Source organism: Hyla sarda, chromosome 12 (genome assembly GCF_029499605.1).
Source record: "Hyla sarda isolate aHylSar1 chromosome 12, aHylSar1.hap1, whole genome shotgun sequence".
NCBI lineage: Eukaryota > Metazoa > Chordata > Amphibia > Anura > Hylidae > Hyla > Hyla sarda.
This window is the reverse complement of record NC_079200.1, coordinates 34,799,227-34,813,485: the sequence shown is the minus strand read 5'-3', so window position 1 is coordinate 34,813,485 and position 14,259 is coordinate 34,799,227. Positions and strand designations below refer to the sequence as shown.

General features: G+C 42.8%; 1 protein-coding gene across 5 annotated transcripts in view; it reads right to left on the bottom strand.

The window, feature by feature from the left end:
- The window catches only part of LOC130297006 (uncharacterized), a 107,238-nt gene that overhangs the window by 73,091 nt on the left and 19,888 nt on the right, over positions 1-14,259 (bottom strand). The window contains exon 4 of one of the 5 annotated variants that reach the window (XR_008849362.1): positions 3,955-4,625. The exons of the other annotated variants lie outside the window; for them this stretch is intronic. The gene's annotated coding sequence lies outside the window, so the exon portion shown is untranslated. Of the gene's footprint in view, positions 1-3,954; positions 4,626-14,259 lie in introns of those variants that run through there. 5 annotated transcript variants of the gene reach the window in all.

Genomic DNA, 14,259 nt, shown 5'->3' with positions numbered 1-14,259 from the left:
GGCCGTGACGTCACGAGGGGCGGAGCCGTGATGTAACGATGCTCCGGCCCCTGTATTGCCCGTCATTACGTGCAGAGCGAACTCGCTCTGCGCAGTAATGATAGCGGGGTGCTGCAGCAGCGATCCCCGGGGTCCCCAGCAGCGGGACCCTGGCGATCTGACATCTTATCCCCTATCCATAAGATGTCTAGGGGTGGAGTACCCCTTTAAGGGGTTAAGGGGTTAAAGGGGTACTCCGGTGGAAAACTTTTTTTTTTTTTTAATCAACTGGTGCCAGAAAGTTAAACAGATTTGTAAAATACTTCTATAAAAATCCAGTACTTATTAGCTGCTGAATACTACAGAGGAAATTCTTCTCTTTTTGGAACACAGTGCTCTCTGCTGATATCACAAGCACAGTGCTCTCTGCTGACATCTCTGTCCATTTTAGGAACTGTCCAGAGCAGCATATGTTTGGTATGGAGATTTTCTCCTACTCTGGACAGTTCTTAAAATGGACAGAGATGTCAGAAGAGAGCACTGTGCTCGTGATGTCAGCAGAGCGCTCTGTGTTCCAAAACGAAAAGAATTTCCTCTGTAGTATTCAGCAGCTAATAAGTACTGGAAGGATTTAGATTTTTTCATAGAAGTAATTTACAAATCTTTCTGGCACCAGTTGATTAAAAAAAAATGTTTTTTCACTGGAGTACCCCTTTAAAATGATACCCTACTTACTTTTTGTCTTACCTCTAGAAAAAAAATCATAACTACATGCATGAAAATTAATATGCTTAAAATTGTCACTTTCTGACCCCTTTAACTTTTTTTATTTTTCAGTGTACAGGCCGGTATGAGGGCTAATTTTTTTGCACCGTGATCTGAATTTTTATCTGTACCATTTTTGTTTTGATTGTACTTTTTGATCGCTTTTTATTCATTTTTTTGATGACAACCATACTTACCTATTCCCTTTCTGTGTTCCGGTTCTCCCGCTGTATCTTCAATTCCGGGGCCCTTCTTTGGAGTTGAAACAAGATTGGTTTCCCAAAATAGAAAAGAAGAAAATCATATTTTTAAAAAGGGGGAGGGGGGTTCCATGGGTTGTGTATGCATAGCCTGGCAGGTAGTGGTGGCAGCAAGGTTGATGGTGGTAGTTGTAGCCAGCAGACACCAGGCAGTGGTGGATTGGTAGCAGTTGTAATAGTCAACATACATCAGGCAGTGGTGGACTGGTGGGAGTTGTAGTATCCAGCATACAGCAACCAGTGGTGGACGGGGGGGGGGGGGGGGGTTGCTGTAGTAGCCAGCAGACTGCAGGCAGTGGTGGACTGGTGGAAGTTGTAGTAGTCAGGATACAGCAGGCAGTGGTGGACTAGTGGGAGTTGTAGTATCCAGCATACAGCAACCAGTGGTGGACTGGTGGGAGCTGAAGTAGTAGCCAGCAGACTGCAGGCAGTGGTAGCCTCTTGGAAGTTGTAGTAGTCAAGATACAGCACGCAGTGGTGGACTGGTGGAAGTTGTAGTAGCCAGCGGACAGCAGGGGTGGTGGTAGTACTGTCTACTCAGTGCCATCTGGCACAGGAGGTTTGAATTCCTCACTGATCCTCCACTGAGTTGTAGTAGCCAGTGGACAGCAGGCAATGGTGGACTGGATGGAGTTGTAGTAATCAGCAGACAGCAAGCAGTGGTGGACTGGAGGGTGCTGTAGTAGCCAGCAGACTGCAAGCAGTGGTGGACTGGTGGAAGTTGTAGTAGCCAGCGGACAGCAGGGGTGGTGGTAGTACTGTCTTAGGCAGTGGGAAACGCACATGTATACGGTTCCATACGGTAAAAACGTATACGCTTTTACTTTGCACATGCGCATTTGAATCCTAAAGTCCCCACCCAAGACCCCTCCCATTAAAAATGGACAAAATTTTTCTATAAAAACTGACGGAACTGTATGCACTTTTAAAAACAGTATACTGTTTAAAAACGCATACGGTTTACTTTTTCCCATACTGTTCCATCAGTTTTTTCCCCATACAGTTTTTGATAGAAAACGTATGCGGGAACCGTAGTTGAAAAAAGTAGTGTGAACCCAGCCTTATCAGTGGCATCTGGCACAGGAGGTTTGAATCCTCACTGATCCTCACTTGTTTTATTGCTGCCAGACAATCTTGTTCGCTTAGGGGTAAAGACACTGCCTGCCGCCCTGAACACTCTCTCTGATGCTACACTGGAGGGTGGTCAAGACAGAACACCCATGGCAAACTAGACAACTTTTGGCCAATTGTCTAATTTGGTGACGTGGAAGTCCATGCAGCAGCTTCCATTTGTCTTCAATGGGATTCTGCTGCACTGTGCTTAAATCTTAAATAGCAGATACTGCTGCAGAATTTCTGGGGTGGAAATTCTGCTGCAGAAATTCAAATCTTAAACTCTCCCGAAAGAATGAACATGTTCAATCTTTCAGCGAAATACAGCATAGAACTGCATTGCTTTCAATTGGGACAGTGCATGTCCGCATCGTCATAGCGTTAATTCATTACGCTGTAAATGTAATGTCTGCCTGGATTTTCTGTAGCGTGAAAGGGCGCATACAGAGGCACCAAGACATACTGCAGGAAATTGGGGGGGGGGGGGGGGGAGAATAGCTTAAACCTATAGGACCCCCAAATGCAAGTGGGTGCTCTATTGCTTGTGCCAACTAACGTTAAATTAAAGGGGTACTCCGCTGCTCAGCGTTTGGAACAAACTGTTCCGAACGCTGGAGCCTGTGTTACATAGTGTTACATAGTTAGTATGGTTGAAAAAAGACATACGTCCATCAAGTTCAACCAAGCACCCGAAATCGCAGATCAGAGCTCATTTAAAGAGCCACTTACAAGGCTCAATTATTGTGCTGGCATGGCCGCACAAACAATAGCCGAGTCATTTGCGCGGCATTTTGCTCGCCATCAATCGTCAGCCACAGATCCCATATTACACAGGGAGATTTACAACTGGCAAATAATGGTTTTTCAGCCTGTCAAACAGACGCGACCAGCTGACAGCTGGTTTTCTACTTGCTAAAAAATTGGCTTTGCATGTTCTGGATAGAATGCAGTTTATCTTCTGATAATCATGTTTAAACTTATCCAGAACACACGGAGACAATATTTATAAGTGATCGGCCAGTGTAATATATATACTCCTGTATATGCTATAATCATAAGTAGTAAATGGGAAGTAAAGGCAGAAAGTACAGTATAGAACAGTGATGGAAGAAAGGTTCATGCCCATTCCCCAAACAGGCCAATATATATGGAGGGGTCAATCAATATTTCCCATAGATTCCTGTTCGGAACCCAAAAATCCCTATGTTCCCATATATTATTATAATCAGTGTTCCCACAAGCTTTATTAGAAATTATAACAAAAAGGAAGAATTTACACACTCTTTAAAATTCCACTCAGCTCGGGCCAGTTACATAGCTTTTATGATTTTAGGGAGTTATACTCCTCTCTTGCTGATAATTTTTAGGAAAACATGCCTGCAGTTACATGTTATTCCATTTGCTGGACAATATTTATAAGTGATCGGCCAGTGTAATACATATACTCCTGTATATGCTATAATCATAAGTAGTAAATGGGAAGTAAAGGCAGAAAGTACAGTATAGAACAGTGATGGAAGAAAGGTTCATGCCCACTTACAAAAAAAAAAGTCATTGGCTGCAGTGTGTATGAAACCTCACCAAGAACTGTCATCAGGATCAGTAAACAGAGGCACAGGGGAGGACCAGTGCAGCGACAAGAAGGGTATAGTGTATTTTATTACTTTACACCCATAGTACGCTGTAATGCTAAACTATTACATGCTGTAAACTCAGCACAGGAAGTAAAGCACTAGACCTCTGGCCTCCATGATCCGACATTTATGGAATATACTATCAGTATACAACAAAATGTTATTTATGGAGAAAAGTACATCTTGTTACATAAAGTGCAGACATGCTTACAGACGTTTGTGGTACATCATTTCCGAAAATGAAGCTGTCTCTCCTGTACTTGTCTCTTCCTTTGGAGAGCCACAGGAAAGCAGAGACACCAGTCAACACAATGACAAACAGGAGGTACCAGACTGAATGGATGCCAATCATCCAAGTAGTAACAAACTCATATTTACCCAAGTGTATGTTTCCTCATGCCATGTGTCTTTTTTTTAAAGCAAGTCCCCAAACCACCAGCATTGTGACACCAGCAGGCGTACAGGGGAGGAAACACCAGAGGTGTGCAGTCGACTGACAGGAGACACTGAAATGAAAGGGAGACTATGTTATGTATTTGTGAGTACTTAGGATGTTTCTTCGCTGGAATATCTTCCAGCAATATCAGGGTTAATCTCAGGAGGCCAGTCCTTACTATTTTCTTGCCAGCAGCTCTCCAACAATTTCAAGCCAAATAATGCTCTCAGAAACAAGGAATCCTAATTAATCTGGAAGTGGGTCAGGGTGGGCAGTGAAATGTTCCTTCTCCCGATGCAACTGGCTCAAAGTACAAGAAGATATTTCTTTCCTATTGTTTTGGAAATCTTCACAGCTGAGCTGTATCTGCCTCTTCTCAAGCCAGGATAATGATAATTGTGTAGGAAGAGATTCTTTGTTATTCTAAAATGTCTGAAACTTGCAAAACATGAATAAAGAATTGTTTGCGCTACCGGTAAAGGCTTTTTCACATTTAGTACTTAAAGTAAATCTGTCATCAGTCAGTACATGAATGACGGGGAGAGGCAGGGGGGCGCTTCCCTATTAAATACACTGTAAACTAACAGAAAAAAAGAAAACACACATGCCCCTAATGAAATACATCACACAAAAGTATGGATCGGTACGAATATAGATTATCCACTCACCATATGACATTGCGCTAAGGGGGAGATTTACCCAAACCTGTGCAGAGGAAGAGTGGTGAAGTTGCCCACAGCAACCAATCAGATTGCTTCTTTCATTTTCCACAGGCCTCTAAAGAGGCCTGTGGAAAATGAAAGAAGCAATCTGATTGGTTGCTATGGGCAACTGCACCACTCTTCCTCTGCACAGGTTTTGGTAAATCTCCCCCTAAGTGCACAATGCCTCAGTACGCAGTGGTATCCATTCCCAAGTCCTGCAGCATACGATCCTTCCTAACACAAACACCACTGGTTTGGTTAGAAGACAACTGATAGAAAGGGAAAATTAGGATCTTAAAATCTGCAACTTAAAATCAAAAAGTGGATTTGGTGTGTAATTGCACCCAAAAGGGAATCTGTCAGCTGCAATTTACATTTCAAACTGCTGACACTTTAAGATAGCTGTCAGGACAAGTAGACACACACACACACTGCCTTTCTTACATCTGTATGTCTTTCCATAACCTATAAAAATAGACGTTTCCAAGCCCCGGAAGTGACAAGGGCTGGAACAACTCCGCAACGTTACCTCTGGACAGGTTTTGATAAATCTCCCCCCTGTATGTACAAATTATGCTCAGGTGCAACGTTCGGAATCTGGGCTACCTGACTGTCAATCAAGCAGAAACAAGGATGAGAAGGTAAGTGGGGAGGCATTTCAGACCTTGGCCCGTCAAGTGCTTGGAATCACCTTCTTGACTCATATCACCAGAGAATTAAAGGGGTATTCCGCCCCTAGACATCTTATCCCCTATCCAAAGGATAGGGGATAAGATGTCAGATCGCCGCGGTCCCGCTGCTGGGGACCCCCGGGATCCCCGCTGCGGCACAGCGCTATCATTACAGCACAGAGCGAGTTCGCTCTGTGCGTAATGACGGGCGATACGGGGGACGGAGCAGCGTGACGTCATGGCGCCACCCCTCGTGACATCACGGCCAGTTCCCTTAATGCAAGTCTATGGGAGGGGGCGAGACGACCGTCACGCCCCCTCCCATAGACTTGTCTAGAAAGGGGCGGGCCGTAACATCACGAGGGGCGGAGCCGTGACGTAACGATGCTCCGGCCCCAGTACCGCCCATCATTACGTGCAGAGGATCCCCAGCAGCGGGACCGCGTAGATCTGACATCTTATCCCCTATCCTTTGGATAGGGGATAAGATGTCTAGGGGCGGAATACCCCTTTAAAGCATTTTGCTTTACCATGTGTCTGCTTGCACTAACAGCTATGTAACAGTGGCAGCAGTTTGGAACGTGAATTGCAGCTGAGAGATTCTCATTACTTCTTTTTTTTCTTTACTGTTTTTCCAAAGTGCAGACAGATCCCAAATAACATCTTTCTGTGACCTGGCCCTGCACTTATTACATACGAATGAGAATTAACTGTACTTATAAATATCAAATATTATTTTTTGCTCTAGATACTGTTATTTCATGTACATGAGTGCACGTGTAAACATTTGAAAACTGTCTAAGGGTGCATGCATACACTACGTTTCTTAAGATACGGGACCGTATACGGCTGGGGAGAGGGGGGCGGAGAGTCGGGGGCATGGCAACCGCACGCTGCCGTATGCGGTCCCGTATCTAATGTATTTCAATGAGTGACCGGAGTGAAACGCTGCCTCCGGTCGGCTCCGTTTTGGCCCGTTTACGGTTTCCCGACCGGACCTACAAACGTAGTCAACAGCGCCGCTCCCGACTCTCCGCCCCCCTCTCCCCAGCCGTATACGGTCCCGTATCTTAAGAAACGTAGTGTGCATGCACCCTAAGAGAGAATATGGACTTGTCAACCACAAGAATAAAAGTTCACTTTAATTCCTGATTGGTTGTTACAGGCAACTAGGCCCCTTCTCTGTGTGAAAAAGGCAAATAAGACTGTGGACCTAATTTATTATACAGCTTATGTCTGATATTGATGTAAATTGCACAGGTTACTAACTTCATATTTGCACAACAATTTGCAACATTTTTCATGTGCCAACCAAAAAAAAGCAGATGTACAGTTGTATTTATAAACAGAATAGGCTTAAAGGGGTTGTGCGCTGCCCTGCCTTTCGGAGCTCCGCACACAGCGTCCGAAAGTTCATTACTCCGAACGCTGTGTGCGGGCTCCAGTGTTCGCGGCCGCCGGGCCTGACGTCACGCCCGCCCCCTCTACCAAAGTCTATGGGAAAGGGGTGTGACAGCGGTCGCGCCCCCTTCCCATAGACTTTCGTCGAGGGGGCCAGGCGTGACGTCACGCCCGGCGTCCGCGAACACGGAAGCCCGCACACAGCGTTCGGAGTAATGAACTTCCGTACGCTGCGTGCGGAGCTCCGAAAGGCAAGGCAGCGCACAACCCCTTTAACAGAAGCTGTGAGATGTATGGACAAAACATCACAACTACCTAAGCCAGCTTCTTGGCACCAAGCTTCTTCTTTGATACCCACGGAGAAGCAGTGATCCTACATCAATTTTGTGATTGGGGACAGAGTCTGGTTTTTCCCACTTTTTGGGGGAAATGTATCATTGTCTGTAGTATTCAGCAGCTAATAAGTACTGGAAGGATTAAGATTTTTTAATAGAAGTAATTTACAAATCTGTTTAAAGTTCCGGCACCAGTTGATTTAAAAAAGTTTTACCCCTTTAATAGCAAAATTTCTTACTTATAGGCAAGTGTGTCTAAGCAGACGTGAGGTTGCGCAAATTTTTTATATCCTTTTAAAAAATACTTTTTACCATCAAAAACAGTGTTGAACCAATCAAATATTCTTCCCTCTGGGCGAAATTTCTGTGCCAATTCAGTAAGGAGAGGAGACAGCATAGTGACATCACTATTCTGACTCCTTCACCTCGTAGACTTTACTGTGGCCAATGGCTCCTGTAAGAAGATGCAAAATCGGTTGCTGGAACTTTGAATGCCACCTTTTGTCTTCCTAGGCAAATCAGTCAGATGTTATTATTGGAGTACTACTAAATGTATAAATCACAAATAAATTAAAGGGGTACTCCACTGGAAAACATTTTTTTTTTATAAATCAACTGGTGCCAGAAAGCTAAACAGATTTGAAAATTACTACCATTTAAAAATATTAACCCTTTGAGTACTTATAAGCTGCTGTATGCTCCAGAGGAAGTGCTTTTCTTTTCTGTTTGTCCACAGTGCTCTCTGCTGACACCTCTGTCCATTTTAGGAACTGTCCAGAGTAGGAGCAAATTCCCATAGCAAACCTCTCCTGCTCTGGACAGTTCCTGACATGGCCAGAGGTGTCAGCAGAGAGCACTGTGGTCAGACAGAAAAGAAATTCAAAAAGAAAGAACATACAGCAGCTGATAAGTACTGGGAGGGTTAATATTTTTTAATAGAAGTAATTTACGAATCTGTTTAACTTTCTGGCACCAGTTGATTTAAAAAAAAATTTTTTCCAGGGGAGTACCCCTTTAAGTTATTTTTTTTGACATTTGACTGTGTTTACATCATGTGGGTGAGAAGGTTTTTAATTAAAAACTAAGGCTATGTTCACATTAGCATTGTTAAAATCTGTTATGAAATGTCCGTAAAGGCTATTATAGGTACAAAAGGGGTCCAACTCTATATTAATTAAAACGGTTTTGGGATTTGGTGTCCAACAAGCTCATAAAAGTGTGATGGTCAGGTATCCATATACAGTGAACAATAAGTCTACACGTTCACTACAGAAATGGAAAAGTCAACACACAATCTTTCTCCAGCACTGATGTAATAACACTCAATAAACTTATAATGAAGAACAACCCATAAACTCAGAGATAAAGTGTTGCTTTAAAAAGTCTAATGCCACATTCTACCTGTGAACAACAAATACTGAGTCTTTTGCAACAACATGAATAAAGAAAATAACAGCCTTGTTCAGACTTTTAATTAACAATTCTTGGCAAAATCACAATCTCTGGAATCATCTGTGGCAGAACTTAAGAGAGGCCACATGTGGTCAGCAGATGTGGTTAACAATAAGACACAGAGAACAGAGCTTCAGTTGAATGTTCTGTTCAGTCCTAAATTATGGGACACTACTCTATGAAGATCGATTGCCAAAAGACACTTAAGCATGAAACTTATTTCAACATCAGCCAATGGTATATACATTTAGCCTGAAGTCTATAGTTGTAAGTAGAGATGAGCGAAATTACAGTAATTCAATTTGTCGCGAACTTCTCGGCTCAGCGGTTGCTGACTTTATCTTGCATAAATGAGTTCAGCTTTTAGGTGCTCCAGTGGGCTAGAAAAGGTGGATACAGTCCTAGGAGACTCTTTCCTAGGACTGTATCCACTTTTTCCAGCCCACAGAGCACCTGAAAGCTGAACTAATTTATGCAGGATAAAGTCAGCAACTGCCGAGCCGAGAAGTTTGTGACGAATCGAATTACTGGAAGTTCGCTCATCTCTAATTGTAAGCTATTAACTAGGGGTGGGACAAGTTGTCATGGTGCGTAAAGCAGTAGTTTCAGAACAAGACCCATCACCCTTGGTCTCTGAAGTTGATCCTGATACAGTAGCTGTCAGACAGACAATTATGTATTTAAAGAGTACCTGTCATCAAACCAGGTTATATTCCCTAACTACTCCTAACACCCCTCCTGCCCATAAAAAAAAAATTCTGAGCTTTAAAAAGCTGTGTATCTTACCTTTCCCCGTTGCTCACACTGTGAGAGCTTCCGGCAGGAGGAAGTGGGCATTGCCCAGCAGGAGCGACACTTCCTGAGTTTGGACTTCTGCAAGTCCGGGAGGAGACCAAACTAACTGTTTGACTTGCGCAGGGAACAGAACAGAGCCACCTAGTGGACTTTTTTTTTAATCACATTAAAAACATAAAGGTTGAAAATTTCCACAGCAAGTAAATAGCAAAGTGTCTTATAATTACATAAAGAACAATATATTAAAAGTTTCGTTTGGTGACAGGTACTCTTTAATGTTACCTAATGCACCTTATCTAACTAATCTCTACAATTCTTATCTATACACAGAAACACTGATAAAAAAATAATTATGTGCTTTAGATTAACCAGTTGCCATCTAAGGATGAGCGGCATCTAAAGTTGATAGCGGCATCTAAAGGGACATTTAAACCATCCCTGGTGGTCCAGTGGGGTGGATCGCCGACCCCCCCGGCAGCGTGAACGTGGGTGGGGCGATCCACTGCTGAGGTAGCCGGTGGGTCCCGTCCAGGTCCCGGCTCTGAGATTGAGAGAGTCTGGCTGAGCCAGGCTTTACCAATCAAGCTGAGAGCACACAGATCAATGTGGTTCTATGGAATCTACTGATTCCTCCTAAAAGTCCCCTAAGGGGACTAAAAATTTAAAAAAAAAAAGTTGAATAAAAAGTTTAAAAAAACACCCATTAACCCCTTCCATATTAAAAGTTTAAATCACCCCCCTTTTTCCCAAATTCCATATAAAAAATATCTAACCATAATAAAAATAAACATTTGTGGTATCGCCACATGCGTAAATGTCCGAACTATAAAAATATAATGTTAATGAAACCACATAGTCAATGGTGTACACGTAAAAACATTCCAAAGTCCAAAATTGCGTATTTTTGGTCACTTCGTATGCCCTAAAAAAATATATTAGATACAAAAATATCCAGCACAAAACAAAAATATCCCGGTACATACATACAGTATAGTATCATACAGTATAGCTCTATACAAAATATTGTATACATAAGAAAGAACTAGAGAAATTGCGACTGATAAAAATATATTTTATTAATCAAATATATTAAAATCAAATACATGTAAAGAACAGTTTATACAAAATGAGGTAAATATTTAGGCTATGGAATCCAGAAAGAAAATGGGACAGGTTACACTTGTATTCAACTATTATAAAACAGTGAGAATTTAAATATAGAGTTAGTAGCAATGTATAGGTCTCACTTCATATAATGTACCTATAGGGGGACCGGGCCTGAACCTCCACTAGTGTATAGCCTGACAGATAATAATCACTCCCTATACAGTTGATTTACCGTATACCATGCTCTGTAACACTTACCCATAGTAGGATCCTGTCTCCACCGCCCCAACATACGTTTCGTCTGCTTGATGGACTTTCTCAAAGGACGCTATCTTGTGAGTCTACATGCTCCCTTATATACCCCATCCTAATGGCGTTTGTACTTGCCGAAGCGCGCCATTTGGCGTCCTGACCCGGAACAGCCTCACCTCCCCCCCGCTGCGTCACAGCTCCAGACCTCAGGTCACAGATGCGTAACACCCGGACCTGCGCAATGAGCCCCCTAAAAATGAGCCCTCATACAGCCCAGTATATGAAAAAATAAAAAAGTTACAGGGGTCAGGAGATGACAATTTTACACATACCAATTTTGGTACATGTAGTTATAATTAAAATTTAAATTATAAATTTTAATTATAAATTCGGTATCCTTGTAACTGTATGGACCTACAGAATAAATATATGGTGTCATTTTTACTGAAAAGTGCACTGCATAGAATTGGAAGCCCCCAAAATTTACAAAATGGCGTTTTTTTTCCAACTTTGCCCCACAAATATTTTTTTTCTGGTTTTTACTGTAAATTTTGTGGTGAAATGATTGATGTCATTATAAAGTACAATTGGTGGCGCAAAAGTAAAGCCCTCATTTGAAGGTTATGAGGAAAAAACAAAAGTGCAAAAACTGAAAAACCCTGCGTCTTTAAGGGATTAAAGAAATATCTGTCATCAGTATTAACCGCACTTACCTGTTCTACAGGCTTGTAGTGCAGGTGAGACTGATCAAAATGATACTTACCCGGTCCTAATCTGTCTCTATGTTCCGACGTTACTAAAACAAAAACCCAATAATCAGTAGTGCGGGGTTCCCTTTTGAACAATATTAACAATTACGCCGGAAGCTCAATAAAAACCCAGGGTACAAAAACCATCTGTATATAACAACTCAAATAAAACTTTACTTTTGTTGAAATCAATATAAAAATACACCATGATAGGAACGTGTAGTTAAAAATATGGTGAACTGGACCCAATATTATGATGAATAGCTATCCACACGACTACCATCAAGGTGGAGGACTGTAGGGCTCACCAAGAAAATTGTGGAACAACTCTCCACTCGCTATGTCTAATTGGAATCCAGTACAATATTTAAAAACATTAAAACTGGCCCCCATTCACATGTTTTGTTGATTTATCACCATCATCAGGAGTTATTGAGGCAAGCATGCTTCCCCATGTGCCTTGGGCGTATTAATGGACTAGGAAGTACCACATAATCAGAATGTGCCATACCACTGTCCAATCCTCATTTGTAATACTCAAGCACCAATGGTAATGTTTCGCCGTAAGGGTACGTTCCCACCTGGCGTATTTTGCAGCGTATTTGCTGCGTATTTGGTGCTGCGTATTTTCCTACCCATTGACTTCAACAGAGAAAATAAAATACGCAGCAGCAAATACGCAGCAAATACGCCATGTGGGAATGTGCCCTTACTCTGCTTTATTTGTGGTATGCTAATGAGCTGCTTGGGGTCGCTCGGTTTCTTGGGCATGGTGGCATTGTGGCCATTTGCTGTCTGGGCATGCTGGGATTTGTAGTTTTGCAAGATCAGGAGGGCCACAGCTTGGAGATCCCTGTGCAGTGGTCTCTAAACTGTGGCCCATGAGATCTTGCAAAACTACAACCCCCAGCATGCCCGGACAGCAAACGGCTGTCTGGGCATGCTGGGAGTTGTAGTTGTGTCTCCAGCTGTTGCATAACTACAACTCTCAGCATGCCCTTCGGCTGTCAGTACATACTGGGAGTTATAGTTTTGCCACAGCTGGAGGCACACTGGTGGGGAAACACCGAGTTAGGTTACGGACTAACTCAGGGTTTCCCAACCCGCGTGCCTACAGTTGTTGCAAAACTACAACTCTCAGCATGCACCGACAGACCGTGAATGCTGGGAGTTGAAGTTTTGCTATAGCTGGAGGCACACTGGTGGGGAAACCCTGAGTTAGTCCGTTACCTAAATCTGTGTTTCCCCACCAGTGAGCCTCCAGCTGTGGCAAAACAACAACAGCTCTCAGCATGCACAGTCTGTCAGTGCATGCTGAGAGTTGTAGTTTTGCAACAGCAAGAGGTGAGTGACCTTCCTGCTGCAAGTTTGAGCTGCGGCAAATTTTCCGCCACAGCTCAAACTCCTAGCGGGAAACTCGCTGTGAACCCCTGCCTATGTGAATGTTGCTTAATAACACTACACTACACAAAATAAATAGAAAAACACTACATATACACATGCCCCCCCTCCCCAATAAAAATTAAAAACATATCATACGGCAGTGTTTCCAAAATGGAGCCTCCAGCTGTTGCAAAACCACAACTCCTGGCATTGCCAGACAGCCATTGGTTGTCCAGGCATGCTGGGAGTTTTGCAACAGCTGGAGGCACCCTCTTTGGGAAACACTGCCGTAGGGTATTTTTGGTAGAGGAGGCAAACGCCATGCTTGCATCCGGCCCACCTCCATGTAAATCCCTAATTTATGCCTCAAATGCGCATGATGCTCTTTCACTTTGGAGCCCTGGTGTATTTCAAGGCAACAGTTTAGTGTCACATATGGGGGATTTCCATACTCGGGAGAAATTGTGCTACAAATTTTAGGGGCTTCTTCTCCTTTTACCACTTAAGAAAAGGAAAAGTTAGGGGCTACACCAGTATGTTACTGTAAAAAGTTTTATTATTTTACACTAACATGCTGGTTTTGCCCCATACTTTTCATTTTCACAAGATGTAAAAGGAGAAAAAGAACTCCTACATTTGTAACGCAATTTCTCCTGAGTATAGAAATACCCCATATGTGGATGTCAAGTGCTCTGCAGGCGCACAACAGGGCTCAGGAGTGAGAGCGCACTATGTATATTTGAAGCCTAAATTAGTGATTTACACAGTGGTGGCTATTAGTTACAGCAATTCTGACATTAATGCAAAAACAAACAAACACATGAACTCATTTTGGAAACTACACCCCTCAAGGAATGTAATAAGGGGTGCAGTGAGCCTTAACACCCCTCAAGTGTTTTTGACGAACTTTCTTTAAAATGGGAAGTGAAAATGAAAAATTAGATTTATTTTTTCACTAAAAAGCTGGTGTTACCCCAAATTTTTCATTTTCACATGGGTTTTAGGAGAAAAAGACCCCCAAAATTTGTAAGGAAATACCCCATATTTAAATGTAAAATGCTCTGCGGGCACACTACAATGCTCAGAAGAGGAGAAAAATTAGGTTTTTGGAGAGAGAATTTGGCTGGAATTGAAGGCCATGTGCATTTACAAAGCCCCCATGCTGCCAGAACAGTGGAACCCCCCCCCCCCCCACATGTGACCCCATTTTCGAAACTACACCC